The 5,675-nt window shown below is 44.5% G+C and overlaps 1 pseudogene across 1 annotated transcript; it reads right to left on the bottom strand.

Moving 5' to 3' along the window:
* Positions 1-5,102: 5,102 nt before the first annotated feature.
* On the bottom strand, positions 5,103-5,675 carry LOC307102357 (cysteine and glycine-rich protein 2-like; annotated as a pseudogene). The gene has a single exon. The product of its transcript is annotated as a cysteine and glycine-rich protein 2-like (transcript).

The following is a 5,675-nucleotide window of genomic DNA, read 5'->3' as shown; positions in this document are numbered from 1 at the left end:
ATTAATGAAATAGAAACATGGTATGGAAAGGCATTGAATTGTGACCTTATGCAAATGTTGATAGTGGATCAGGGTGGCAAATGCTTCTCCACCATAATTTTGTCCTAATGCTTGTCCTCAGAGGCACTGGCAGTAGGCTGGCCCTGCACTGACTACAGAATTGTCAGGGATCAGTGTAATAGAGTGAAATGCTCCCTCTCCCCATGACCTTCAGTCTATAGCTCCTGCTTTGATATGCTAATTAGAGAAATTCTGCTGGAGGCTTGAGTAGCCCCTGTGTCAGAAAGAGATGGGGAAATATGCATGAAGAACAGAAGTCTCCAAAAGTGAACTCAGATCAGTGGGGGTCAACAGACCAACCAGGAACAAAGGAATTTAGAAATTTCCAGCTTTTCCTTGGATCCTTTTTCAGGTCTGGCAGACTACAGTCCCCATACCTCTTGTCTCACCCAACCTCTCCTCCCTTGATATAAAAGAAACCTCTTTTATATCAAGCTCTCTTAAGATAGATTTAATAATTAGTTCTCCCCTCTTCTCAAGCTAGGCCTTCTTGATCAATAAACCTTTTCTTGCTTCAAAATCTAGTCTATCAAATATTGGTCTTTCTTTTGAAGCATTAGACATATGAACTTTGCATCTGTAACATCAGGACTTTATACCATCATGCACTGAATAATAATCATCATTCTCATGAAGCAAGGTTTACTAAGAATCCACTATGCTCAAGGTACTAAGGAATTGCAATAGGTAAGAATCAATACAGTAATCTTAATTAACTTAAAACTTTATTTTAAATTGTATTAAAGAAGAGCTCAGGACCTTATTCCATATTATAGAAATGAAAACATAATTTTGCTTTCTTAAGACTTCTCATTTATCATTTCTCCAAAGTGGTTTTGCCACATGTCTACCTATCTCCATTAGCTTAAAACTTTTATCATATATTTAAAGAAGTAAGCAGGAAAATTAAGTTAAATGAAAATTTACAGATACTATGAGCTTTAGTGATACTAATGCAAAATAACAGACATAAAACCAATCTATAATAATAAAAGTGTAATATGCTAATTAGACTGGACAGCCGAACGACCTTCTGGACATCATTCCAGAAGTCCTTCCGGATGAAGCCTTGGCAGTGGGTGCCGAGGCAGGCAGGCAGAGGGTTAGGGGTGATCAAGCAGGCAGGCAAGCAGTTAGGGGCATCAAGCAGGCAGGCAAGAGGTTAGGGGCAATCAGGCAGGCAGGCAGAGGGGTTAGGGGTGATCAGGCAGACAGGCAGAGGCAGTTAGGGGTGATTAGGCAGGCATGCGAGCAGTTAGGGGCAATTAGGCAGGCAGGCATAGGGGTTAGGGCAATCAGGCAGGAGAGCAGTTAGGAGCCAGCAGTCCTGGATTGCGAGAGGGATGTCTGACTGCTGGTTTAGGCCTGATCCCACAGTCGGTCATCCCCCAAGGGGTCCTGGATTGTGAAAGGGTGCAAGCCAGGCTGAGGTACCTTCCCCTCCGCCCCTGCAAGAATTTCGTGCATCGGGCCTCTAGTTAGAAAAGCAAGAAAAATCATGTGATTATATAACTAGCACCCAGGAAGAAAGGATCTGCATGCTGGGCAAAGATATGGCACCAGCACAAAAAAACAGGTGTTCTCCCTACCCCTATTACATAATCTTATTTGGGTCCAGCTTGGGGGGTGGGGAACATTGCCAGTCAGATCCAAATAGTGATCATTAGAGAAGCAGTGACAAGTGATAACAGAAACTCATTTTTCCCTTCCAAGAACTATCTGCTAAAACAGAGTTGTCAGTCAGCCTTCGGGAATCTTCGCCCATGTGCACATGTCACTATTCTCTTGGTGCATAATCAGATGTCGTTAACACCCCCACAGTCTTCTCTATTTAGGCAGATACAAGAGTGTTTCCCTATTAGGAGAAAATCTAAGTATTTTGCTATGCCTTAGTCAAATAAAGTGGAAATTATTTCTGGGATCTTCTTTATGCTTTATATGATCCAGTGTGAAATTTAGGTTTCCCTTCAATGTTATGACAAGTTTTTCAATTTGTCTGAATAAGTCTGTGCCTGAGAAAATGGAAGGCTGATTAGCCAGGCAATAGACCATGCCTTAACCTGTGTTCACTTTTACCATTTATTTTCAATGCTGTTTTACCCTTGACTATAAAAGCTCACTATTTGCTGAATGTTTTGCCTCAAAGTTAAAAAAAAAAGAATTTAAAAATTATCTCAAGTATCTCAAAAGTCTGTTGATTCTTCAAGGATGCTCTGGTTTTGCAAATTAGAGACTGAGTGGTTAATTAATGGTTGGAGGGTTGATTTCCTGTTCTCTTCAAGAGCAAGGTTAGAGTGCCATGTTAATTAGTAATAAATAACTTAGAAGTTGTTAGACATAGTATAGGCACTCAGGATACACAGAATTTAAAATATGTATAACCAGGGCATATCAGGATCAATATAATAGCTTTTATTCCCTTGATGACCACAGCGATGGTCACACAAGTGCCAGTCCTTCTATTGGACACACTGTCGGATTGCACTCACACTCCCATTTGAGTTCGCTATGTTCAGATGACTTGCTTCAGTTTATGAAATGTGGGCAGAAGTGACATGTCACCTTTTAATTGGAAACCTGAAGAATCAGTGTAAGGTGTGTTTCATTTCCTTCTCTATTCATTAACAGCCATTATAATCCTGAAAGGAAGAGATAGGATCTCTGCCAGCCTCGAGGGCCTTCAATTAACAGAACCTCCCTCCTGCCAATACATCAAACATAAGGATGGATGAAAAATAAATATTTGGTGTCATTAGTTATGAGGTGAGTGGATTAGTTACTTCAATGTAATGTAGCTATCCCAAACTACATGAAGTGAGATCAAAACTCAATCTAAAACAATGAATAAAAGTTAATGAGAAGATTGAATAGCGAATTAACTAATGGTTGGAGGGTCAATTTCCTGCTCTTACAAGAGCAGGAAGGCGAGAAATGTTCTAAACAAAAATGGGGTATCATAAGCAAAGGGACAGACAGATTTTGAAATCCATCATTGGGGTAGAAAACATAAGATTAGTGACTCAGGTTTTATAAAACCAGCAGAAAATCTCTCCTCAGAGAGTAGGCTTTTATACATATGTTGAAGACAATGAACAGGAATGGTGAAGTTTTTGAGGGAATGAGTGATGAAGCAAATGTCAAACATGTATTGGAAAGAATCAGATTCTCATTTTCCTAGAGGATACACATTCCCTGGAAATCTTTGTGTTACCCTCCCTACTCCTTTCCATAGACTTTGGCAATTACAATCAGCCCAGGATTCCTCAAACCCAGGTTTTGACCTGTCAGAAAATCTGCATTTTTTTTTTTTTTGGTGCCTTTCATAGCCTACATGTACTTTAAAAAAATGGGCAGGAAAATTAAACCAGATGAAATATATAGATAATTGCTGAAACTAATAGTCCGGGACCAATTGAAAATAATGCAAATAAGGTTGAATCTTAATAGAAGAGAAGTTATCCTACCTAATAATAGACAAATATGCAAATTGACCGCACCTTCGCTACGCCCACCAGCCAATCAGGGCAAGTATGCAAATTACCCCAACCAATATCAAGACAGCGTAGAAAGAAGCCAAGAGCTGCAGAAGGGAGCAAAGCTGCGGAGAAGCAAGCAAGCAGGGTAGAGGAGAAGGGAGGAGTGGAGACGGGGCGGGGGAGGAGGAAAGAGAGCAGGTGGGCTGGCGGAGAAGGGAGGAGCAGAGACGGGGTCGAGGGAGAAGGAGGAGAGTGGGTGGGCTGGCGGAGAAGGGAGGAGAGTGGGCGGGCTGGCGGAGAAGGGAGGAGTGGAGGCAGGGTCGGGGAAGAAGGAAAGAGAGCAGGCGGGGGCGGGGTAGAGTGCAGCAGGAAGTCCTATTGCAGGAAACTTCCTGCAACGGGAACGCTAGTCCTATATAATAAAGAGGTAATATGCAAATTGACCATCACTCCAACACACAAGATAGTGACCCTCATATGGTCAAATATGGCAGCCCCCATGTGGACACAAGATGGCCACCACAAGATGGCCAGCAGGGGAGGGCAGTTGTGGGCGATCAGGCCAGCAGGGGAGGGCAGTTGGGAGGGACCAGGCCTGAAAGGGAGGGTAGTGGGGGGGGGACCCAGGCCTGCAGGGAAGGGCTAGTTGGGGGCAACCAGGCCTGCAGGGGAGGACAGTTGGGGGGAACCAGGCCAGCAGGGAAAGGAAGTTGGGGGTGACTAGGCTGCAGGAAAGGGCAGTTGGGGGCAATGAGGCCTGCAGGGGAGGACAGTTGGGGGGTACCAGGCCTCCAGGGGAGGGCAGTTGGGGGCGACCAGACCAGCAGGGGAGGGCAGTTAGGGGTGACTGGGATGGCAGGGAAGGGCAATTAGGGGCAACCAGGCTGGCAAGGGACGGCAGTTAGGGGTGACCAGGCCAGCTGGGGAGGGCAGTTGGGGGTGACCAGGCTGGCAAAGGACGGCAGTTAGGGGTGACCAGGCCAGCAGGGGAGGGCAGTTAGCGGCAATTGGGCCAGCAGGGGAGCAGTTAGGCATTGAACAGGCTGGCAGGGGAGTGATTAGGGGGTGATCTGGCTGGGAAGCAGATGTGCTTAGGGGCAATAAGGCAGGCAGGCAGGCGAGTGGTTGGTAACCAGCAGTCCTGGATTGTGAGAGGGGTGTCTGACTACCCGTTTAGGCCCGGTGGGATCGGGCCTAAACAGGTAGTCGGACATCCCTCGTGGGTTCTCAGATTGAAGAGGGTGCAGGCTGGGCTGAGGGACACAACCTCCCCATGCACGAATTTCGTGCACTGGACCTCTAGTATCATTATATTTAATTTTAAGTTAAATGTTTTTAAAATATTATATTTGAATAGTAAATATTGCTGATGGAATTTTGTTTGTTTGTTTCCAAACTGAAGTTATATTTGAAATGTAAAAGTAATAGTCTTGAGAAATAAAGCAAAAGGATACTCAGTGCTCTCCCCCTACTAGTAAGCCACCCTATCCAAGCACATGGTAATATTCAGGACAAAAGTGCTGATAGAATTTTACAGTAGTTTAGTGTTAGGTTATATAGAGAGTCTCAGTGTGTGATCTGTTCTGGGTTTACACCTTTATTGAGCATGAACAAGCAGTCTTGACCATAGCCAAAGCCTTTAGGCCCAAAATTCTTTGTAAAGCATCCTTTACAATTGATTTCACTCTTTTTTCTCAGAGTTGTTGATTCAAAACTTTTCCCTGACTTGGCACAATGGAAATAGTTGTGCCAGGGCTTTCCAGCTCTAATTACCTTCTGGGCAGCAAATATGGAATCCCTACACCGGGAACAGTTCTCAGTAGTTTCCTATTGCTGAGCAAATTTAGAAGTGTCTGGGTTGGTTGTGAGGTTGAACAATCTCTGGTTCGATGCCCAGTCTCTCACCACTATCTGCATTGTGCATGTGGGCACCTCAGGGAACCATATCCTTTGGCCCAAGTGCCTTTCCATAGCAGGATTTGCAGTAGATCATGAATTGCCACTGTTGTGCTGAGTTTTCCCTACAAACCATGCACAGAAAGCAGCAGGTGGAAGCTTCTCCTGTCACAGTGCACTTTTCTACCTGGTACCAGGTGCTCACACAGGCCCCATGCTATTTCCACTTCCCCAGACATGCAT

The sequence above is a fragment of the Cnephaeus nilssonii genome (genome assembly GCF_951640355.1).
Source record: "Cnephaeus nilssonii genome assembly, chromosome: 1".
Taxonomy (NCBI): domain Eukaryota; kingdom Metazoa; phylum Chordata; class Mammalia; order Chiroptera; family Vespertilionidae; genus Cnephaeus; species Cnephaeus nilssonii.
Note: the sequence above shows the minus strand (reverse complement) of the source record. Positions and strands in the feature narration are given on the sequence as shown.